Here is a 25,641-nt window from a genome sequence, read left to right as displayed (position 1 = left end):
CCCGGCCTACCGGATAGTGTCCCCTTGGCCACCCCCCCCCCCCCCCACTAGTCCCCCCAGCCCTCGTGGAAGTCCTACCAACCAGAAGCACAGCTCCCACTTGACGACTGTGGCAGCACTGGACGCAGTCCGCAGCTGCGAGGCAAGGTTCCTGACCGCTGAGGGTACACGTCAGCCGCGCTAACGCCATCCCAATGGCGTGCAAAAGGGTTGCATTTCTTGCATATCTGAAAGGGGAAAGACATAAGGGTAGGGTTAGGTTGAGGAAGGTGCGAGTAAAGCATGACCCATATCCTTAAACCATCTGAAGTTTATAAATTGGAATAGACTTTGGAATGAGGGCAGCTGGATGCGAGAGTCATAAAATGGTTAAAGCACAGAAGGGGACCACTCAACCGATCATGTCCATGCAGGTGGCACGGTGGTTCGCACTGCTGCCTCACATCACCAGGGACCCGGGTTCAGTTCCAGCCTTTGGTGACTGTGTAAAGTTTGCACATTTTCCCGTGTCTGCGTGGGTTTCCTCTGGGTGCCCTGGTTTCCTCCCGCCGTCCAAAGATGTGTACATTAGGTGGATTGGCCACGATAAATTGCCCCTTAGAATCCAAAAAAGTGCACGTCACGTGGTGGTTATGGGTTACGGGGATAGGGTGGGGAGTGGATCTCAGTAGGGTGTTCTTTCATAGAACATAGAACATAGAACGATACAGCGCAGTACAGGCCCTTCGGCCCTTGATGTTGCACCGACATGGAAAAAATCTAAAGACCATCTAACCTACACTATGCCCTTATCATCCATATGCTTATCCAATAAATTTTTTAATGCCCTCAATGTTGGCGTGTTCACTACTGTTGCAGGTAGGGCATTCCACGGCCTCACCACTCTCTGCGTAAAAAACCCACCTCTGACCTCTGTCCTATATCTATTACCCCTCAATTTAAGGCTATGTCCCCTCGTGCTAGCCACCTCCATCCGCGGGAGAAGGCTCTCGCTGTCCACCCTATCTAACCCTCTGATCATTTTGTATGCCTCTATTAAGTCACCTCTTAACCTTCTTCTCTCTAACGAAAACAACCCCAAGTCCATCAGCCTTTCCTCATACGATTTTCCCTCCATACCAGGCAACATCCTGCTAAATCTCCTCTGCACCCGTTCCAAAGCTTCCACGTCCTTCCTATAATGAGGCGACCAGAACTGTACGCAATACTCCAAATGCGGCCGTACTAGAGTTTTGTACAACTGCAACATGACCTCATGGCTTCGGAACTCAATCCCTCTACCAATAAAGGCCAACACACCATAGGCCTTCTTCACAACCCTATCAACCTGGGTGGCAACTTTCAGGGATCTATGTACATGGACACCGAGATCCCTCTGCTCATCCACACTACCAAGAATTTTACCATTAGCCAAATATTCCGCATTTCTGTTATTCTTTCCAAAGTGAATCACCTCACACTTCTCCACATTAAACTCCATTTGCCACCTCTCAGCCCAGCTCTGCAGCTTATCTATGTCCCTCTGTAACCTGCAACATCCTTCCGCACTGTCTACAACTCCACCGACTTTAGTGTCGTCTGCAAAGGGTTGGTGCAGGCTTGATGGGCTGAATGACTTCCATCTGTAGGAATTCTATGATTCTAGCTTCTCTGAAGGAGGAATGCAGCAATTCCATTCAGTGTAGCCTTCTAAATCCTTTCTCTTCAGGTGATTATCTAATTCTCTTTCAAAGGCTTTTATTAAATCCACCTCCTCCTCACTTTCAGGCAGTGCACTCCAGAACTCAGCTACTCGCTATGTTTAAATATTGTTTTTCCTAATTTTGCTGCTTCTTTTGTCAATCACCTTAAATTAGTGTCCTCTGGTTCTCGGCCCTACTGCCAATGACCCCTCATGACCTTGAATACCTCTATCCAATGTCCTCTCAACCCACACATGTCAAAGGGAATAGCTGCCGATTCTCTGCTCTACCCGTGTAACTGAACTCCGTCATCCTTGGAGCCATTCCCATAAATCATTTCCACACTCTCTCAAATGCCTTGACATCCTTCCTAAAGTGTGCTGCCCAGAATTAGACACAATACTCCAGTGTCATATAAATGTTCACCATAAATTCCTTGCTTTTATACTCTTTGTCTAAAACCCTGGATCCCCTATGATTTATTAACCACTTTCTCAATGTGCCCTGCCACCTTCAATGATTTGTGTGCACGCGCCCCCAGGTGTCCCTGTTCCTGCACCACTTTTAGAATTCTGCTCTTTAGGTGATATTGCTGCTCCTAATTCCTCCTAACAAAATGCACCACTTCATACTTCTCTGCATTAAATTCCATTTGCGTGTCCAACCGTTTTGTCAGCCTGTCTATACCGTTGCAGTTTGAAAATAGTTTGAAGGTAGATGCCATCAGCAAATTTTGAAATAGTTCCCTGCACCCCAAAGCTTAGTGATCCTAGTACCAACCTTTGGAGAGCTATACCTTCCTCCAGTCTCACCGACTACTCTCTGAGCATGATTTCTGATGTGTTGGGTGCTGTGGATCCATGAAACACATACAGGCCGCCAACACTTAAAATAGTACAACACTATTTTATTAAACTATAAACTGCTGAACTTACTATTACTGTGGGTTAACAGGATGTTAGATTAACTAAAGACCTGTGCCTGACCTAACCAGCCAAATCACTCAGCACGTGGTGAGAATCTGTGCTGTAAACTATAAGCTCTTGTGCTTCTGAAAGGCTGCACCCTAATGAGCGGGAAAAGTGATGCCCTCTGTCTTTATTGTGAGTGTGTTCTAACTGGTGATTGGCTGCAGTGTTATGCATGTTGATTGGTCCGATTGTATGTCCATCAGTGTGTGTGTCTACACCATGATATACTGGTGTATATTTTGACAATTTCCTGGTGCCACCCGCTGGTGAGAACCTCCAGTCCGGCTGAAGCATATGGCTGTCTCCCTGATGGCGGGCCTTGCAAACCATGCAAAAGCCGATAGGCTTCCAGGGACAGGGTGCGGGAAATCCAAGCCTCTGTTTGCTGTCAACCAGCCAACTTCATAAGGAAAGACCAAAAACAAGAACAGCGCTGGGCTCCAAACCATTTGCAATGTGACCGGCCCACTCCTGTAGGCGAATTGGGATCCTGCCGTAGCATGGTGAGAAACCAATAATCACCACTTAAGACCGATTTCCATACAATTAACGGGAGCCACCACATATCCAATAGCCTCCCCAGCAAGTGGCCACACTGGTGCCGATTAGTACTCCTTTTGAAAAACGTGAACATGATGGAAGGGCTGCTGCGGAGACCAGAGCAGGTGAGTAGCCATCTTTGCTCACAGGGTATCAGCTCTGGGGCACTGGGCTGGCTGCACCCCCAGGCTGCACCCCCGGTTGGCGTGGGCTGCCATGGGGATTGGGGGGGATCGGAGCTGGGGGTGGGTGGTATCGGAACGGGGTCGGGGAGGCTCTGCTGGAAAGGCAACCGTGCGTGGATCCTCCCTGCCAACATCTGGATCATCTGTACTCGTTCCGGGGCAGCCCTCGTCCCTGCCTGTCTTCCCCACCGGCCTCCCATAATTCTCACCAACCGCGGAGGCCTCTAGCCATGCAGCTGAAGGCTATTGCTGCCTGGAACTTTGTAATCATAGTTAAGTGATCACTTCACACATCCTCAGTGGGTGGGCATGCCGTGTATCATGTGGGATTTTTGCCTAGCCATCCCAATCAGTCTGTAATGCCTGGATACTGTGATTGAATCCTATGGGAAGCAGCTCCACAGACACAGCAGCCGACCTCCAAACATTTAGGGGATGGGCCCCAGCCCCGGGCACATCTCCGTGACCGTGGTATGACAACGTTGTGTTCGGGTGTCTGGAGTGCAGGGTGTGGGGTCCAGTGACTGTGGCCAGGTGTGCGTGGATAGGGTGTTCCGGGTGGGTGGCCATGACTCCCATGTCTGGGGGGATGGGGCATGGGATCGATGGTCAACCCGCATCACGAAACAAAAAGCCAATGACGTCATACTAGTTGTGGTGACGGTTTTTAAATTTTGTCGCTGACAAATGTACACCACTGCCCACTCTCCCGAAGGTGACGCCCCACTCTCCCCATCCTCCCTCTCTATCCTCTACCTCCCCTCCACCAACTCCACCCCCCTAAAGCACGCTCCCCTCCTTGCTCCCTACCTGCCCCCCAGTACTCACTCAGTAATCCTTGACATGCTTAACCTTCCTTCCTCGGCTGTTGCATATAGGTGTATCCCCAGATGCATACTAACAGTGGAGGCAGCCTGCTGCTTACCTCATCCCGTGGACTTCGATGCCCCTGCCGTGCGTGCTTCGGGGGATTTGGGGCCGGAGGACGCTGGCGTACTTTCTCGCGTGCACATGCACTGCTGCGCTGCCCTGTTCCAGGTGCTGGTTGTGAGGCCACATCAGAGGGGTGGAACGCGGGGGAGCTGGTAGCCACCATCGCCATTCCATAAGATAAGTCCCGGTTGGGAAGCAACACCCTCTCTTCCAGTTCAGTGCCCATAGGGCCCTGACGTTCACCTTGGGATGAAGAGGCAGCTGGAGTGAGCCCGGGTTGCCGCTGCATCATCTGGCCCTGGTGGCTCCCCAATGTCTGCAGCACGGTGCGACGCCCTTGGAAATGCTTCTCAGTGGCTGAGCCATGCTCTGCAGTGTCGCTGCAATGGCCATCTGTGACAATGAGAAGCTCCGTAGCATCTCAGCCGTTCCCATCTGAGAGTGGGACATGCCCCACAGCATCTCTTCAAGATCTGCTTGGTACTGGGTCACGCCTCGCATCGAGTCGGACCGTCTACTGAGGAACTCAGCCATGGCTGTCGCCAACTGTGCCACCCCTTGGACACTTCCACTCATGCTGCCAACGATGTGCACCAGGCTCTCCACTGCAATTGCCACCCTAGCAGTGTTGGCATCAATGCCAAGAATTGCGGGTGCCGTCTCTTGCTCCCGTAAGTCTCTGGGACTCCTCCAATCGGCTATGGATCTGCTGGAGTGTCGCTGACATCACGCTCTGAATATCCCGGCCGCACCCTATCGCCTGCATCGGCACTGGGTAAACCTGTGCCAGAAGCCCAGCAACTGACTGGGATCCAACTGAGTCCTGGCATCCAGCAGACCTCTGTCTGCTGTCTCACCTGGGCTTATCTACCTCTACCTGATGTGCATCGGCAACTGTGCGGTGCTCACCAGATCGTGTACCAGAAGCCTGAACACAAATGTTGCCCATCGAGGTGCGTGTCTCTGTGCTGCTGGAGGATGGGATTACAGCTGTGACACATCGATGGTGGAATCCTCGGAGCTCTCCTGGGAGGTAGAGTGGGGGGGAGTCCACCCAGGATGGGCCAGCACTGTCGGCTGGAGTTCCTGCTGGAGGGAGAATGGACACATGGTCGGTGGGAGAGATGGGTCAGTGTGCATCGTGTGGGAGTGGTAAGGTTTTAGGGGGGCGAGGGGGTGGGGTTGTCCAGTGCCAACGTACACGTGTGACCCAGTGTAGGTCGGTGACCTTTCGGCACTGGAGGCCTGTCCTCCCCATCATGTTGTACAAGCTAATGGCCACTTCATCCCAGGCAGCACTGGCTGCCCTGTAACTCACCCTCCAGGACCGTTTGGGGAAAAGGAAACCCTTCCTGACCTCAACCAGGAGCCTCTATGAGCCTCTCCAGGTTTGTTTCTCTAAATCCTGGGGTCGGTCATCTTGGTACCATGGCTGCGAGCTGAATTGGGTTCCCTGTGCAAGAGCTGTTTAAGTGATGCTGTACCTTGTAAAGAAGGGTGGGGGTTAGGGGAGGCTGGTGAGAGCAATCCCAGTGAATCAACTGGCGAGCCATGATTTGCGGCGTGAAGCCTGTGGGGCATCCTTAAGTGGACCAATTTGCGGTGCATTGCGGTGTCGGCCTTGCCGGGCTGAGTGCCAAGAAGCTCGTGGCTGTGCCCGCTCACAACCACATTTAGAACCCTTATCATTGAATTGAGCCCTTAAAATCTTTTCCAAAGTTGAGGAGCTGAACTCATACGACCACCATTTTGAAAAGGTGCCCTGATCTCTCAATGCGATTGTGGGTCCCCCGTACATCCACAGATGGGCAATGCCACCCTGCCACACGTATGGATACCACTGCACCCCCCCCCCCCCCCACCAAGTGATGACACCCCTCTATGGGGTCCAGGGGGCCCCCCTCTTGAGGATCCCCCACAGTTACTTGCAGCTCCCCACCTCCAGGACCCCCACCCATCATCCCCTTAACCTCCCAAAGGCCCAGACTTACCTGCCCTGCACAACCCCACCCTTCAAACATCCCCTCCACCCTTCTTTCATGGGCTTGGTCCCCCAGTGGGTCCTGACCCTTGGCAGTGCCACCCGGGCACCATTATACTGGCACCCTGGCTGTGCTCCTGCTGGCTTGAAAGTGCAACCCGGGCACCTTGGTAGTTGGGCAGTGCCAAGGTGCCTGCATACCAGGTGGAGGGCCAGGGAACCACCCTGCACTGATCCTAACCACCCCGGGGTTTCCAATGGCCAGGGCGACCCCCTCTGGGTCGCCATTCCACCTGGTCCATATTTGTGTGGACCAGTACTGAATGGTGCCCAGCCGCAGTCTTGCTGGGGAGCTGGTAGATCCCTTGAGGCCGGTAGGTGTCGGGTGACTCACCTAAGCAGGTTTAAACCCTACTTAGGTGCGTTCCGTTTGCTCACGCTCCCTTTAGGGCAGGTTTCCGATTCCGATGCCTCAAATGTACAAACAAATGTATCGTGCCACTTGTCAGCCCAAGCTGGATATTGTTCATGTCTTGTTTCATTTGGAAACAGGCTGCGTAAGTATCTGAAGTTTTGGGAATACTGCTGAAGAGTGTGCAATGATCTTGGAACATCTGACCTTATGAAGAAACAGTTGAAGATGGTTGGGCCTAGTGCACTACCCTGAGGAACCCTTGCAGTGATGTCCAGGAGCTTAGATAATTGACTTCCAACCACCACAACCATCTCCCTTTGTGCAACAACCAGCAGCTTCCCCCCTGATTTTCATTGACTCCAGTTTAGCTGGGGCTCCTTGATGCCATACTCGGTCAAATGCTGTCTTGATGTTAAGAGCAGTCACTCTCACCTTACCTCTGGTATTCAGCTTTTTTGTCCATGTTTGAACCAAGGCTGTAATGAGGTCAGGAGCAGAGTGACCCTGGCGGAACCAAACTGAGCATCCGTGAGCAGGTTATTGCTGTGTAAATGCTGCTTGATAGCAGTGTTGATGACTGCTTCCATCTCTTTGCTGATGCTGGAGAGTAGACTGATAGGGCGGTAATTGGCTGGGTTGGGTTTGTCCTGTTTATTATGTGCAGGATACACCTGGGCTATTTCCCACATTGCCAGTGTTGTGGCTGTACTGGAACAGCTTGGCTTGGGGTGCGGCCAAGTTCTGGATCACAAGTCTTCAGTACTATTGCCAGGATATTGTCAAGACCCATTACCTTTGCCGTTTTTCAATATCACATGGAGTGAATTGTATTGGCCGAAGACGGACATCTGTGATGCTGGGGACCTCCAGAGGAGACGGAGATGGATTATCCACCTGGCATTTCTGGCTGAATATTGCTGCAAATGCCTCAGCCTTTTCTTGTACTGGGCCCTTCCGTCTTTGAAGATAGGGATATTTGTGGAACCTCCTCCTTCGGTGACTTATTTAATTGTCCACCACTGGATGCGGCAGGACTGCAGAGCTTAGATGTGATGCGTTTGTTGTAGAATCGCTTAGCTCTGCCTATTACTTGCTGCTTATGCTGTTTGGCACACAAGTAGTCCAGTGTTGTAGCTTCGCCAGATTGACACCTCATTTTTAGATATGCCTCTTGTTGCTCCCGGCAGGCTCTCCTGCACTCTTTGTTGAACTAAGGTTGATCCCCTGGCTTGGTGGTAATGGTAGAGGGGGTGGTATGCTGGGCCACGAGGTTGCAGATTGTGGTTGAATACAATTCTGCTGCTGCTGATGGCCACAATGCCTTATGAATGCCCAGTCATGAGTTGCTAGATCTGTTAGAAGTCAATCCTATTTAGAACGGTGGTAGTGCCACACAACATGATCAAAGTTATCCTCAATGTGAAGACGCAACTTTGTCTCCACAACGACTGAGCGGTTGTCCCTTCTACCGATATTGTCATGGACAGATGCATCTGCAGCAGGCACATTGGTGAAGATGAGATCACGTATGTTTTTCCCTCTTGTTGGTCCCTCACCATCTGCTGCAGTCCCAGTAAGAAGTCTCCAGTCTAGCAGCTATGTCCTTTAGGACAGCTCAGTCTGTGGTGCTACTATTGAGCCACTCTTGGTGATGGACATTGAAATCCTCCACCCAGAGCATATTCTGCACCCTCAGTGCTTCGTCCAAGTGTGTTCATCATGGAGGAGTACTGATTCATCAGCTGATGGTGGCCAGTAAGTGGTAATCAGCAGGAGGTTTCCTTGCCCCTGTTTAACCTTAAACCATGAGACTTCATGGGATCCAGAGTCGAGGTTGAGGACTCACAGGCAACTTCCTCTCGACTGTATACCAATGTGCCGCCACCTCTGCTGTGTCTGTCCTGCTGGTCAGACAGTACATATCCAGAATTAGTGACAGTAGTGTCTGGGACATTGTCTGTAAGGTCTGATTCTGTATGACTTGACTAGTCTGGGAGACAGCTCCCCCACTTTGGACTTTGCAGGGTCAACAGGGCTGGGGCTGGGTTTGCTGTTATCTTTACTGGTGCCGGTTGCATTAATTTTTGTGTTTTCGAAGCGGTTGAATACAGCTGATTGGCTTGCTGGGCCATTTCATAGTGTACTTAAGAGTCAACCACTGTGCGGTCTGGTGTCTCATGTAAGCCAGACCAGGTAAGGAACGGCAGATTTCCTTCCCTAAAGTGTTGGGGTTTTATGACAATCTTTTAATCATTGGACTTCCAAATATTTTACTTTTAAATTCCACCACCTACCATGGTGGGATTCAAATCCAGGTCCCCAGATCATTATCCTGGATCTCTGGATTATTAGTCCAGTGACACCACTGCCTCCCCTAAAAGTTAGTAAAGTAACATGGCCATTTTCGAGGCTATCTAATATTGCCACTTTCGTCCATCAATGTTCATTACCGATTGAATTGCCATATCAGACTTTCAGTGGATTATAGTGCTGTTACAGTGGAGCTTCACAGATAATTTTTAGTTTAATTAACATTGCAGAAGATGGAAGATGTTATCCTTATCAAAGAGGAAAAATTAAAAGATCATACTTCAAAGCAAATAATTTGTTCTTCACTATCAATGAACTGAGTATTATTCATTGCAAAGAAACATTTTACAGATGAGTTCAGTCAAGTTTTTTTTTGTTACCAAGCATTGGGAAGGGCGTCAGCCACTGTATTTGCTGCTCTTTGGCCCAAAAGTAAACTTCTAACTTCAGCTGGGAGCTGACATAGCTTGCATTCTCGTATAAGTTGAATTTATTTTATGTATTGTTCTTGGGATGTGGTCAGTATCGGCACAGGAGTATGTAATGCCCAATTCCAGTTACACTAAGAGCATTACTGGTCGATATTGTCACATGGGGTTGAAGTGCAGGTCAAATTAGTTAGGGATGTCATCTCCTTCATGTTGCATATGAGTGAACCATTTGGATTTTCAAGATGATCCAGCAGTTTTGATTCTGATTAATTTATTAAAATAAATTTAACAACTTGGGTAAGGTGTTCTTTCTGAGAGCCAGTGCAGACTTGATGGGCCAAATGGCCTCCTTCTGCACTGTAAATTCTATGATAACTTGCTGTGATGAAAGCAGTTCCAGGATCATATTTGCTACATTACTGTTGCTTTGGGAAAATAAACAAACATTATAAAATGAAGACTATCCCTTAAATAGGAGTCATTGGATATCTTTCCAATCTATTCGCATTAAAGTTTTTGATTTTGGGAGTTTAAGAATAAATATTTTTTTCAAGGGGGTGGCACGGTGGCGTAGTGGTTAGCACTGCTGCCTCACGGAGCCGAGAACCCGGGTTCAATCCCAGCCCCAGGTCACTGTCCATGTGGGGTTCGCACGTTCTCCCCGTGTCTGTGTCGGTCTCACCCCCACAACCTAAAAAGATGTGCAGGCTAGTGGATTGGCCATGCTAAATTGCCCCTTAATTGGAAAATAAATGATTTGGGTACTCTAAATTTATTTTTAAAAAAATTTTCAAGGCTCTTTCAATCTTGAGATCAATGATGTATTTATGTAAAATGTTGAGGTTCTGTTGTAATTTCAACTACATTCATTCAAAATTCTGGATATTCTGGAACACGTTTCAACTCACTTTTTTTTGTTATTTCTTTGTAGTTGAAAATATTTATCTTACTATGTTATTATTACATAGCACAGTGGTTAGCACTGTTGCTTCACAGCACGAGAGACCCGGGTTTGATTCCCGGCTTGGGTCACTGTCTGCACATTCTCCCCGTGTCTGTCTGGGTTTCCTCCGGGTGCTCCAGTTTCCTCCCACTAAGTCCCAAAAGAGGTGAATTGGGCATTCTGAGTTCTTCTTCCGTGTACCCGAACAGGCGCCAGAGTGTGGCGACTCGGGGATTTTTGCAGTAACTTCACTACAGTGTTAAGGTAAGCCTACTTGTGACATTAATAAAGATTATTATTATTATAAATTAATGTCAGATATTTATCTGAAGCTTAAAAGGCACCACAACTTTGTTGAGAATACGTCTTAGTCCACAGGCTTCTAAAGTTTTGTGCACCAAAGGCAAAAGATGAAGGAAGTTCAAAGATGCCCATGCTCAAGGTGATATTACAGAGGATTTCAATCAAATGCAATGAAAGTCTGGTGTGTTTCCTTACAGACAGGCACACTTACTTCACTCAGTTTTCTGCTATTCACTGGGTTCATGTAATCTGGCAAACGTGTGCACAGATCCAGGAAATCTCTCTTCTCATTTCTAAGTTTATTTCCAAGCAAATTATTTGAAGGAAAGCTTTCTCAAAAGTTCCCTGTGTGACAAAATTGTAAACTAGTTTGTAAAGAGCACATTTACAATTTGCAGCACAGCGAAGACATTTCCAGCCTGAATCTATTTACAGAGCAGAGATTAAAGTTACTATCCCTTCAAGGTTGAACTATGGCGTCAAAACATTTAAGTGTTTGAATTGTGCTGAAGACATAACAAAAATTATCAGTCAGAATGGTCTTGCATCAAGGCTACTCAGTAACTCTGAAGGGTTATCACAAGTAAACATTGTTCAATACTCTGATAGTGATTATAAAGTTGCCCCATAATATGAACTTTTTTGTTGTTGCTTTGCTTACCTTGTGATCATTCAGAGCATGCGTGTATAGATATATAATATGTATACTAAGGCAAATACTGGACTGGTAATGGTTACTGCTGAAACTGCTTCCCCAGCTATATCATTTCTGATAAATGGTCTAGCACGGATTTATGCCTGTCATAAGACTGTAGCCAAACTATTACCGGCCCATTAATTCCACATTCATATTTAGGTACAGTTTGGATTGAAAATTTTATTTCAAAGAAAATTTTGTTTCTCGTCAGCATCTTCCAAGTTTTTATTTTATAGTTAGAAACTTTGATATGAGGGTTTAGTTTTGTTTGCACAGGTCAACTTTGATTTTGTAGAAGCTTTCATGACCGTTTTATCTCTGCACAACAAACTTTGAGAGTGTTGTTTTCTGCTTCTATGGAACATGATGTAGTCATGATGTAGTAATGATGTTAACATTGCTTTGCAGTTACTTATATATGAACATAAGAGCATACGACATATGAATTAGGAGCAGGAGTAGGCCACTCGGCCCTTCGAGCTTACTCTGCCATTCAATAAGATTATGGCTGATCTGATTGTAACTTCAACCCCACAGTCCTGTCATCCCCGATCACATTTCACCACCTTGTTAATCAAAAATCCATCCAAAATATTCAAAGACTCTGCTTCCACTGCCTTTTGTGGAAGTGAGTTCCAGTGACTCACAACCCTTAGAGAAAGATATTCTCATCATCTCGGTCTTAAATGAGCAACTACTTATTTTTATCAGTGACCCCTAGTTCTAGATTCGCCAACAGAGGAAATATCCTCTCCACATTCAGGTTATCAAGACCCCTCGGGATCTTAAAGGATTTGATGAAGTTGCCTCTTATGTTTCATTTATGTACTTTTATGCAAGTAATTTTTTAAGTTTCATGGAAATAGAAATTAATACAAATTAATTGACTGGTTGGCGAGGTTTAGAGTGCAGTTGCTTCAAAGATAGATATGTTTATTATTAACTTTATTGGAAACAATAATTTTACATTTCATAATTGCTGTAAAACAAAGCTGAATTTGAAGATTAACATGAACTAACTTGATGGAGCCAAAGAATAAAAGCTTTCAGAATTGTTCCAGTTTAATTTGGATATACCTCCAAGGTTTAAAATGAAGAGATCTAGTGCTGCAATGGGTAATGTCACTGCGTCTAAGCCACACCTCAGGACTTGACAGCCAAGTAAGCTGTGTTCCTATGGCGGCCAAATAGGTTTATTATTAACCTACAAATCCTTCCAAATGTGCCAACGGCAGGTGGTGAGACTGGGAGAGATTCCTGATCAGCCATGTGATGGGAAGAAAGTTGGAGCCTCCACTGTCCCTATCCAGATTGCAACATACATGTAAAGATGCATGTTGCCACAGCAACACCAACTCCCTGAATGATCTATAATGCACCACCACCACCGTATGGCTTAAAATAGCAGCAGGCAGATTATCCTCTCTTCAGTTGTTGTCCTGGTATTTAAATATGTTTCCTTGAGGATGGTGACAGTCACTGTGAAAAGTGTTGTGACAAATATGTGCCTCTTTTCAGGAACATAGATTGGTTTTGCATTTTATATATATTTTAAATTTTATTTTAACTTTTGGAGAACTTTTTCGCTGCAGTTCCTGCTCCACCACTGCAAACTCACTTGGAGCACAGATCAGGGCAGCACGGTAACATTGTGGATAGCACAATTGCTTTACAGCTCCAGGGTCCCAGGTTCGATTCCGGCATGGGTCACTGTCTGTGCGGAGTCTGCACATCCTCCCTGTGTGTGCGTGAGTTTCCTCTGGGTGCTCCGGTTTCCTCCCACAGTCCAAAGATGTGCAGGTTAGGTGGATGGGCCATGACAAATTGTCCATAGTGTCCAAAATTGCCCTTAGTGTTGGGTGGGGTTACTGGGTTATGGGGATAGGGTGGAGGTGTTGACCTTGGGTCGGGTGCTCTTTCCAAGAGCTGGTGCAGACTCGATGGGCCGAATGGCCTCCTTCTGCACTGTAAATTCTATGAACATAAAACCCCATTCACCAGACCTTTTCATCCCATTTGCCTTCTAGTCAAGCTATAGTGGCACATCAGAAAGTTGAGGGAAGCTCTTGTTTTGTGGAAATAAATGCTTTGTATCTGTTTCAGTATGGGGAAGAGACCAAGTATACAGTGATCAGTTAGCTCTGAATATTTGCCTCTAATTTCAGTTAACTTTGCAATAAAGTTATAGAGTTCTTGCCATGCCATGCCATTGTTTAAATAACATGACATTTTTTAACTGCAAATTTACATGAATACTTTCAGATACTTTACATATATTCAGGAAGTTACAATTTATTAAGAATATAAAATTTATGAAGTACTTTTCCTCTTCTGTAGAAAATTTGTATTTCAATTCATTTCATAAAAAGCATTTTATACATGATGCAAAGTGCTGCAAAAGGAATTATTTAAAGAGCTTAAATCTAAACTGAGATTTCAGTTCCCACACAAACTAACATTGATATTTTTAAAGTAATTGTTGGAAATATTATTTCCCACGCAAGCCCTCCTGGTATCATAAGTGAATGAATGATTATGGGCCCAGCCTCCTGACCCTGAAATTTGATTTAAATGTATGAGCTAGTTGTGTTTTCTTATTGCCTTAGCACAAAGCAAGATAGCCACTGACTTTGATAAGTATTTTATTAATTAGGATCCTGCGTGGGCTGGCTACAGAATCTAACCAAACCTATAAACTGCTTGTTGAGGCTTTTTCAAATAAATAAAGGTTTTCTGGTTTTTAAAATCTTCAGATCTCAGCGTCTGTCGTAACATGGGATATTTTACTCCTGTGCCTGTCATGAGCCTGATCCTGAAAGGATGGTACTTCCTTGCGCAAGTGCGTTGTGGCAGGTCTGAAGATCCTTCGGGAGTTTCCAATCAATCACTTGACTGTGAGTGGAATTCAGTAGAACACTGAATTAGCTCAGAACAGAATGTATTCATGTGTAACAACCCACTATCTGGATGACACCAAAATGGCTCCTAGTCCTTGAAGGTCTTTACAATGATTAGCTGGGAGAATTGGCTGTTTCTGTCAATCATACTGTTTTACAGCTATTTCTACTGACTTCCATGTAGCTGCAATAGGCTTTCCTTAACTGAAGGAAAGATAACTGCAGTTGCTGTTCTTTCGTGATGAAGTGGTCCTTGTTTAGCTGCAAAATGTGCCCTGCTATAATCCTTGTGTCAAAGAAGAGGTTGCAATGAACATAATCGTGAATAGAACACTAAATCATTCCAGCTGGGTGAGTCTTAAAGAGGAACGGTATAGAATGTGACTGAGTTAGCAAGCGTCAAATCACTGGAGTTGTGGGATGTTAAGGGCTTTCTGTGTGCAGCTGCTTGAACAGAGAGCATAAAGTGGCAGTTTTAGTGTGAAATGTGGTGAGCTAAATTATTAAGTGTAAGGTTTAAATGCTTTGGGGTATTTCCTGAAGACCTTGGAAACTGCTGTTGATCACTTCTCAAATCTAACAAAAGAAGAGCTCTAAATCTCATAAACTACAACTATGCCTCAGCAATGGATGTCTTGGTTTATTTGAAATATTTATATTAAACATTTTCGTAAGTACTTTTCTTGATTTCTTTAATGTAATGGAACAATTCAGTTGCAATGCTGAAGTTGAAAGAAGGTAAAGGGAAATAAATGCTTGCAATATTGCATTGATGCATTATTTAATTTTTAATTTGCAATCCCAAATGCAGAATTGTTAAGAGAATTATGCATAATTACTTAAGTTCTACCATCGTTTCACAAATGAAAAGTGCTACTCTTTTCGTGCAACTGTAGTTTTAAGTGGTGTAAAATTCAATGGCCAGCTAGATTTTCAATTAGAAAGTATTGACTGTTGAAAAATAAATAATTCCTGTTATTTTAGAAAGTACATTTTGCATATTTTTAACGATTCAAAATGAAATGGTTAATCTTACTCCATGTATAATTATTATCTCAGTGAATATGCACAGCGCTGAATTAGTTATTGCAGTTTGGACAAACAAACATCTTTTGTACCAGACTGCACTTTAAACATGACTCTGTAACCTTCAAAGTGCTTGTCACAGCATTTGATGTTCACCCGATTTCATTCGATTCCTGTTGATTCAGCAGGGGGAATATTAAAATGACAGAAAGCATGCAAATCTTCATAATCCTTTTTGTATTGGAGCTTAGAAAAGATCATTTCAGGCAATGCAAAAATAATGTAAGATTAAAGTCAGACTGTTTAAATCATTTCTTTGCTGAAGTGGAGCTATTGTAATATTCTGTATAAGTAGGAGCTCCAGGTATATTTTGGAATACATTCTCAAATGTACTTTAACACAATAAACCTTATCTTAGGGTTATTTGCAGATCAGTGGGCAGTTAATTCATGGAAAAATAGCAGACAATTATGGTCTGCACAAAATATTTTACAATTCTGATGATGAATAACTTGCAAATGTTGTGGGCGGCACGGTGGCGCAGTGGTTAGCACTGCTGCCTCACGGTGCAGACTCCGCACAGTGACCCAAGCTGGAATCGAACCTGGGACCCTGGAGCTGTGAAGCAATTATGCTATCCACAATGCTACCGTGCTGCCCCAATGCTAACGTCAACTGCTGTGGACCTCCGCCATGGCCGACGCGATGATGAACCCCCCTGCGCATACGCTGGGATGACGCCAGTACACACTGGTGCTCCCGCGCATGCGCCAACTCGCGCCGGCTGGTGGAGGCCCTTCGGCGTCGGTTGGCACGGCGCCAAGCCCCTTCCGCGCCAGACGGTGCGGCGCAAACCAGTCTGGCGCCGGTCTAGCTCCTGATTCCGCATCCTTGGGGCGGCCCGACGCCGGAGTGGTTCACGCCAGTCCTTCATGCCGGAGTTGCCCGCCCCGCCGGTTCCCGCAGAATCCCGCCCCAGGTCTAATACAGTTAAACCTGTGCAACTGATTAAATAAAAACCAGTGGAGAGTACCACATCATAATATACTCAGTTGCCACCATCTGAAAGCCAGCAACGAAGGAGATAATCTTTTAAAATGGCTTCAGTAATCTTATATACTATAATTAATGTTCTGTTTAATGATTTTCCATTTGGCTCATTACATCACTGTCCATTTAAAATTAACATGACTTTTCTTTGGTAATATTAAATGCTTTTGCATCTAATAAGCATGTGACATATTCATCTAATGAACATATAACCAGAAATGCTTCGGTTTCCTCCTACAGTCCAAAGATGTGCAGGTTAGGTAGATTTTCCATACTAAATTGCCCCATAATATCCAAAGGTTAGATGGGGTTACGGGGGTGGGTGGGAGCATGGGCCTAGGTAGGGTGTTCTTTTGGAGGGTTGGTGCAGACTTGTCGGATTTATGACGTCATCAAAAAATGTTCTGGACTTTTTTGTCCTGCCTTTCTTGCAATGTTATGGAAGCTCTCATTGATGCACTTTTGGGTAAAAAATAGCAATGTGCCATTTTCATCATGATGACATGGATTGGCTTGTGACATCTTTCAGCAGCAATGATGTTATCACCAAACAAATGGCATCATTACATGGCATGGATAAGGGCGTACAGGATATGCTTGCCTCGCCTGTTTTGGACAGTAATGCCCATATGGAACTGTGTGAACATTCTTCGAGATGTATGAAATGACAGCTTGTTCCCAGTCTCTCATTAATAATTTAGCCCCCCCTCTCTTTGGAGGATGGGGAGGCATTTATGTACCAGCCATCACCCAGTGTCTAAAATGTTATCTTGTGGCTTGAAGCAGCCAAGAAAAATGACAGAAATATTCAGCCAGTCATGGTGACTGCCGGCATCAAAAAACATTCAGCTAGATCTGAATAAGGTGCTAAGATTTGTTCAAAACCATATATTCCAAATGGATGAGTAAACTTCAAAGCACATGTCACAACATTCGGTGTGCCAACCACAATCATTTCTATTTGCAATATCTCTGTGCTAAGCCCTCTGAAGCTGTTAACAACGGTAGAATACAATACATTTCCATTAAATCTTTGACTTTATCCTTTTCCTTTCAAATTTGCTGTCATGTTTTGCGTGCTGCTGGTTGGGTAGGGGGTGGGGCGGCCTGGTGAAAACTCTATTAAGAATACAGTTTTAAGGGCAGCACGGTGGCTCAGTAGGTTAGCACTGCAGTCTCACGGCGCTGAGGTCCCAGGTTCGATCCCGGCTCTGGGTCACTGTCCGTGTGGAGTTTGCACATTCTCCCCGTGTTTGCGTGGGTTTCGCCCTCACAACCCAAAGATGTGCAAGGTAGGTGGATTGAACACGCTAAATTGCCCCTTAATTGGAAAAAATTAATTGGGTACTCTAAATTTATAAAAAAAAAAGAATACAGTTTTAAGTAGTGATTGTGAAGGGAGATAACGGTCTGTGGATCCCATTCCACTTTTGTTTTTTCTGGAGGCTTTTTTCAATGGAGGATGGGGTACTGGGTGTGGAAATCCTGTTGCAGGGGGTTACGGGGGAGTACAACAAATAAACTCATTAATCCACCTGTGTGGTCCAGCTATAGAAATTAAGCAGCAAATGCTTTGTTGACAAATGTAAGCTACAGCTAAAGACGGGGATTACTGACTGCATGTCATCATGAGACAGTAATGACTTTCAACTCTTCTCCGACCAGGAACAAAATAAAACTTGCTAGAATTGTTGTCATGAACCTGCTCCCAGGAACCAATATTTCAGCATATCATCAAAATTACTCTCTGAAATACTTGAACTTATCTCGCTCAAATGATTTCCTCAGCGTGTTAGGATAGTTGTTCAATAAAATATTTTAAAAGTGTTAATGCTGTGTTAAATTAGCAGTGAAAGGACTTCCTGATATTCAGCGTTTATGCAAGCATTTCATTACTTAAGAGTCTTTGTCAATAAATCAAATTCTACAGAAGGAACCTATCATATTTAATAGAACAAACCAGACAAAAAAACATTCACTGAATCAGATATTCACGTAAAATAAAAGTGGGGGATGTATGCCTCAGATGGCTTCAATACAACTTTAACAGTGTTCTGGTATCGGGCTCTTTAGCTAGTATTGGCAATAAGAATACAGCCATCCTGCAGTTTCTTATAGTGGCTTTGTGGGCTGTATGATGAACACTGTAAGCGGCAAAACAGAAGAATATTAACCCTTTGATGTGAAATGTCCTCTGCACTACTCCCAAACTAGATCAATTCACAAACTTCCTCGATGGGATCAGAAATTACTTGGTAAATGCTCTATTTAGAGCAACATGGTTAAGCAGAATTGGAGGCTATAGTAAAATATCAAATGGTAGGACAGAATGTAATTTCTGACAATACAAATCTATCAGGGGGTTTGTTCCAGTGTTCAAGGTTAAATGCTTGGCTCCCTTAGTGACAGTTATATCTGAGTTAGACTGTTGTGGATTTAAGCCAGACTCCAGGATGCAGGCTACATAAGCACGGTATTTTTCACAGAAGAAGGCCAACATGGTTCCTTCTAGGTTGTTCCATTGCTCCTTTCAGGTTTCTGCACAGTAGCTTCCAGGTTACTCCACTGTAGCTTCCAGGTTGCTGCACAATAGCTTCCAGGTTACTCCACTGTAGCTTCCAGGTTGCTGCGCAATAGCTTCCAAGTTTCCTTCCTGGCTGCTGCACAATAGCTTTCCACGTTGCTCCATGGTTTCCTTCCAGGTTCCTGCACATAGCTTCCAGGTTGCTCCATGGTTCCTTCCAGGCTGCTGCATGGGTAGCATCCAGTTGCTGCACAATACCTACCAGGCTGCTGTGTGAGTCACTATAAACATTGTGGGGGTTTTCTGTGCCCCCCCCCCCCCCCCCCCCCCCCGGTTTGTTCCACGGCGACGAGAGTTGGCCGATGGCTGGATCTTTTGATCCTGCTGCTGTCAGTGGGATTTCCCAATGATTTCACCCCCTGCCGCTGGGAAACACACAACAGGGGTTCAGCGGGACTGGAAGATCCCACTGACAAGAACAGCCAGAAAATCCCCACCATTGTTCCTGGCCAACATTCATCTCCATCCAACAACACTGAAACTGATTATATCGTCAATTATTTCATTTTCAGTTTGCAGGACTTAGCTATGTGTAAAATAACTTTATTTTGTTTAGATAACAATAGTAACCGCATTTCAAACTAAGATATTATAAGGTACAATAAAAATGTAGGCCTTTTTCTCTCTAGTCATTTCAAGAGACATGGTGAATGTATAAACATTTAGATAAGGGTTAGCTATTGAAGGAAAGGAATATAAATATTTGGACAAGGTGAATAAAGCAACCGTATTGCATTTTATTAATTACATAAATTGTTACTTTTATGACAATGGAAATTAGGCACAACTCTCCATTCAAATTATTAGATTATTGGTTATCCATATCATTCTGCGGCCTGAGTTAGAAATTATTCAAACAGCTTGTGTTAAACATAAAAGTGTTAATAAAATGAAGCTTACAAGAAGCATTATCTCGGGGAATAAACTAGCATTGCCGGTGTGGATGACCAGAGTGCAATGCCCTTTCAGTTAACAGTAAACATCAAAAGGAATCTTCACAAATATGTTGGTCAATGTTTCACTAAAGCCATGCTGATTTAGAACTTGATTTTATTTGATTTCCCAGTTGTCTGGAGAGGCTGAAAGGGCACCTCTTTCTCTATCTCTCTGTTGCGGTTACAAGTATTATTTTCTTTATCAAACTTGTTCTAACATTAGGAAAAGTTGCCCTCTAGTGCTGAAAGAGAATATGACCCTGTAGGCTGTGCAGGATTGAGGGTCTGTTAAACCAGAGTGAAGGGTTAATTCATCAGCTCGACAATGCAGTGAGTCACCCATAATAATCATATCAGCTTCCTCTGTTATTCCTTCAGGAATCCACAGAATGCTGTGTGCTCCTTTCTTGCACCAGCTTATACCAAGCTTTGTTTGATGTCACTGGCAGTAGAATTTAGTGCACTTCAGTCGTATCCTGACAACATTATTTTCTATACATTCTATTCTAACTTTTTCAGATTAGTCTTTCAGTTCAATGCCAACATTTTCTGACAGACCCTTGAATCATGATAGCTATGAAAGGAAGCTAACAGAAGGCTGCCTTAACATAGGACTGGGTACCTCCAAGTATATTCAAACACCTTTGTAAAAGTTTTCCAGTTTCAACGAAGAACCAATCCTGTCAAATTTTAATTGTGTCTAATATTCCATTGTTATTTGTAAGGCAAAATCCAGACTTTTGTTTTAAACCAGTCTTTTTAAAAATCCGTATAAATTAAAGATCCTTGCTTGTGCCCTTGAGGCTGAACATGTTGGAAGTGGGCCAGTACATGAAGCTAACAGCTACAGCTGCCCTTGACTGACACCTGATCCAAACCAGTGTGCAAATCATTTAAATTTTAAAAATATATGTCAAAAGTGCCTGCAGCTAGTGATCACGCTAAAATTCTACAGATAAGAATGTGACCCTGTAATGAGGAAAAACAGTCCATTTAGTAAGTATTCATGCAGAACAGTTAATTTAACAGATATGGAAACACCATGAGCTGGATTCTCTGCTGGTCGATTCTTTGTTGCGCCGGCAGTGCATCCAATCTCGCAGGTTTCCCAGTGGTGTGGGGTGGCCACAATGGGAAATTCCATTGGCAGGTGGCGGGAATGGAGAATCCTGCTGACGACGAGGGTGCACTGCCATCGGAGTCCTTGTGGCACAGTGGTAGCGCCCATACCGCTGGACCAGAAACTCAGGGTTCGAGTCTAATGCCAGGAATTGTTAGCCACGGAAGGAGCATTCAACACTTTGTGTTTTATCAGGCAGATTCTGCAATTGAGGGTTCCCTCGAGGAATGGTTTGCAAATGGAAATCTGGCAAATAAATTGTCAGTTAATATTTCCCAACCTGCATTCCATGCAGGAAGAATTCTTCACTAAGATCGCACAATTGCAAAATCAGTGCTTATGTATAACCATGTCGAGCGCATTTTCCTTGCAGTGCTGAGAAAAACTCCGCCGTTAAATAAGACTCAGCTTCAATCCAGGGTCTCGGAAGAGCTCCTCAATGCAGGAATAGATCAGGGTGCCATTTTTCTCAAACTCCCAATGGCCTACTTACCTGTTGGAGGGGTCCTCGAGTCCCTTGCACCCCACCTCATAAGGGCAGGGCACCCCCTGGCCTAATCCCCAGCATGACCAAAATGCCACTTTATCCTAGAGTGCACCTGCAAGCCTGGCAGTACCACCTGGGCACTCTGGCACCAAAGTGACACTGCCAAGATGCCTAGGTGGCATTAGCAAAGTGCCCAGGTGGCATCAACAGTGTCTGGGTGCCACTCTGCCTGGAGACCAAACACCTGGGGACCTCCGATTGCCTGGAAGATCTCCCCCAAGAGCCGTTCTGCTTGCTTCCTATTTGTGGAGACAAGTACTAAACAGCGATCAGCTGGGGTCTCCTCGGCGAGTAGATTTGATCCTGGGCGCTGGTTAGATCTGGTGAGTGCATATTTAAGTGTGCCTAACTGTACACTTTAATATGAAAATTTAGGGCCCACCCGGCGGGATCCAGATGGTGACACCTCGCGAAATCCCGTTAGATCTCACGAGGTGTGGTGAGCCGAGTAAATCTCACGAGACGTTCTGGCCACGTTGCTTCCAGACTCGGGGGCAGTCATTAGATTTTGCCCCTTATCTCGGGTATTTAGAATAGATTTTCTGGATGGGATTCTCCCGTACCCGGCGGGGCCGGGGGTCCCGGCGGGATGGAGTGGCGTGAACCACTCCGGCGTCAGGCCACCTCAAAGGTGCGGAAACCGGCCGGCGTGAGTCGGCGCATGCGCGGGAGCGTCAGCACGTGGTGGCGTCATCCCCGCGCATGCGCGGGAGTGTTCATCTCCGCATCGGCCATCGCGGAGGACCATCTGGCCCCGGGAGGTGCCCCATCCACAGGAACCCTGGAGCCCACCCGCGCCGCCAGGGCCCGCCGGTAAGGGAGCTACTCTAATTTACGCCAGCGGGACCGGCTACAGGCGGGCGGGACTTTGGCCCATCGCGGGCCGGAGAATGCGAGCGGTCCCAGCGCTCATTGTGTCGCACCGGATCCCGCCATTCTTCGAGGTGGGCGGCGCGACTCACGGCGGGCAGGTTTTTGGGGGGCGGGAGAATTGGGAGGAGGGCAGGGACGGGATTCATGCCGACCCCCGGTGATTTTCCCACCCGGTGGGGGATTCGGAGTATCCCGCCCTCTGGTTTTGTTACACAGGGCTTACAAAGGAAATTTTACCCAGTGACTCCTGAGTGAATGGGAATGACACAGTGATTTATTACATGGGTTTAATAGTCTTTGAACTGTTACTATATCTGGCCTGTCCTTCCTTAATGTTGTGTCTGTTTCTCTCTAAGGCAGATTATTGAATTTGGAGCTTGATGACAGAAATGAACACAAATAGCAGAGAGCGTTTAAATAATTATTAGGAGAAATATTATTTAACTTAGTTGTTCGAGTCAGCTGAATATAATTTGTGAATTGTATGGGCAGTACGGTAGCACAGTGAATAGCACTGCGGCTTCACAGCTCCCGGGTCCCAGGTTTCATTCCGTGCTGGATCACTGTCTGTGCGGAGTCTGCACATTCTCCCCGTGTCTGCGTGGGTTTCCTCCGGGTGCTCCAGTTTCCTCCCACAGTCCAAAGACATGCAGGTTAGGTGGTTTGGCGAGCCTAAATTGCCCTTAGTGTCCCAAAAAAAATGGTTAGGAGGGGTTATTGGGTTACGGGGATAGGGTGGAAGTGAGGGCTTAAGTGGGTCGGTGCAGACTCGATGGGCCAAATGGCCTCCTTCTGCACTGTATGTTCTATGAATTATACAAAGTCTTCCTTCAAGATGCGGAAATATTTGTAGTTTACTGAAAACTCTGATATAAATTTGGAGATGGGGTAGATAGATGTGTGCCTCAGTTCTCAATGGTGCACAGACCTAATGTCTCATAGAAATGTGAATTGTGGATTTTCCAAATTCACACGTTCACCAAATAATCTTCTCCTTATGCCTCGAACTGGCACTCGAGTTGGGATTATTTTCAGTGTGTTTGCTGTTGGCAATTTCATGTCTTCTGTCCTTTCTGTACAATGAAAATTCAAATACTTTTCACAAATCATACATCAAATGACAAAGAAACATATTCTCAAAAGTCTATTTCCCATGGAGATTGAATTGAATCTGTAGCTCATTGTTTGTTCATTGCACCACATCATTTGAGATTGTTGCAGCCCTCCTCGTAAAGTTTGAGCTATCTTTTGGCTTAATGGTATTGAATGATGGACACAGTGAGTAGAAGTGCTGATAGTTATCCATTTTGCTCACAGCTTAAAGTGCTTGTGAACTAAATAGCAAATACAAAATAACCCCCGAGCTATGCCCTTCCACCTTCATCCTTGGCTCCCCTGCCCCTCCCCACAACAAATAACCTGTATAACCTGCTGGGCTATCATAAAGACCTGTGCTAAGAAACAAATATTAGTTTATGCAGAAGATAAAAAACACTAAAAAGAGGAGATGCATTCTTACCGTGACCGTGGGAATGGTTACCATTCAAAAGGTGGGCAAGATCAACAGAGCCAGCACTTATCCTTGAAAAATGAGCATTGGTGGATTTAAGAGGAATGCGACAAACATGGTTACAACATCCTTATTAATCCTGGTCCCAATATTGGATATTTTGTCTGATTTATTTTGAATGTTATTCCCCTCATGCAATCCATCTCCCATTAGCAAACCTCCTTCCTTGGCTGAAGCTCCACTGGAAACGTACAGCAGACTAAATGGGCTGAATGGACTTTTGCGTGTCATAATGAGTCAATGGGTGGAATCTTCCACTTCCACCAGCAGCGGAATTGTGGCCATAAATCATATCTGAGGCGGGGAGGTCGGTTTGGAATCTTGTTCTACCGACTTTTATCGCGGCTTAAAGGCGGGTCAGGTGTCCCATTGGAGCTATGTTGGGAACCCTATTTGCATCTCAAATAGCTTATTGAAAGGCCAACACATAGAAATCTTGATTCCCCTCCAAATTGAATGCCCCACCAGCGGGAATTTAGAACGTTCATTTTCACAACTGTATACGAGTGGCTGCATCTGGCAAGATAGATTTGTTCCTGGGTTTTGAGGTCAGGAGACCATGCTTTTGCCTTACTTTCCAGCATCACTGAGAGATATTGGCTGCCTGTAGCATAAAATGTGACAAGGCCTGGCACAGGGGAGGGATGAGACTGAGGCAGACTTGGGGGAGTGGGAAGTGTGGGCAGGGGTAGTCAAGGAGCAGAGTGAAAGAGTGAACAGTATTGGCAGGACAAGCTACTTCCTACCCGCCCCGCCAAGGGGTCCCGCAGATGCACAATTAATGAGCTGAACAGCGCAAGATCTGGCGTGTTCAGTTGACCCACTCTCGAGCAGACATCTGCTTCCAGCACTGGACTTGAGCGTCGAGAACAGAAGATTCCATCCTGTGACTCTAATCATCTCTTTATTAAGAAAATGTGCATAGATAAGAAAAGCTTAGACAGAAATGAAATCAACTAAATTCTTAAACACTCTAATGAGTGTTGGTTTAGCTCTGGGGCTGGTTTAGCTCTGGGGCTGGTTTAGCTCACCAGGCTAAATCGCTGGCTTTTAAAGCAGACCAAGCAGGCCAGCAGCACGGTTCGATTCCCGTACCAGCCTCCCCGGACAGGCGCCGGAATGTGGCGACTAGGGGCTTTTCACAGTAACTTCATTGAAGTCTACTCGTGACAATAAGCGATTTTCATTTCATTTCATTTCATTTTCATGAGTGAACTCGTGTTGCACTTTTCTACATTAACTTCATGCACTGTGTTTTCTTTATTTTATTCATATCGAAAAATTGTGTGTATGCCTGAGGTTGTGAAAAGTTGAGTAATAGAAAAAAATCTATGTATAAATCAGGACAATGTGTTGTTGATAAATGTTACTGAAACAGACAATTTGAAAGGGATAATCTTTGATGGAAATACGTTCACCATCAACAAATGAAATGTTCTTTTCCTTTCTAAATAAAACACTTTAATTGCATGATCTCCAGAAGTCAGGTGGCCAAGCACAAAATGTAATAAATTGCCATTAAGAATAATGGCTTTAGTGTACTGTGGGAAGAATGAGTATGTTTAATGCACTTTTGATGGTTCTTAATTGGCCTGTGTTGAGCAAAAAGTGGAATACTTGTGCATTATTAAAGTAGCTTGCTCTGCC

The 25,641-nt window shown here is 45.3% G+C and overlaps 1 protein-coding gene across 18 annotated transcripts in view; it reads left to right on the top strand.

Moving 5' to 3' along the window:
- The window catches only part of ndst3 (N-deacetylase/N-sulfotransferase (heparan glucosaminyl) 3), a 1,441,915-nt gene that overhangs the window by 1,025,748 nt on the left and 390,526 nt on the right, over nt 1–25,641 (top strand). Inside the window, exon 1 of one of the 18 annotated variants that reach the window (XM_038791884.1) lies at nt 14,213–14,285. The exons of 15 other annotated variants lie outside the window; for them this stretch is intronic. The gene's annotated coding sequence lies outside the window, so the exon portion shown is untranslated. 2 more of the 18 variants (XM_038791881.1, XM_038791882.1) reach the window with 2 other exon arrangements.

Source organism: Scyliorhinus canicula, chromosome 3 (assembly GCF_902713615.1).
Source record: "Scyliorhinus canicula chromosome 3, sScyCan1.1, whole genome shotgun sequence".
Lineage (NCBI taxonomy): Eukaryota > Metazoa > Chordata > Chondrichthyes > Carcharhiniformes > Scyliorhinidae > Scyliorhinus > Scyliorhinus canicula.
The sequence above is the reverse complement of the archived record's forward strand: the minus strand, read 5'-3'. Positions and strand labels throughout refer to the sequence as shown.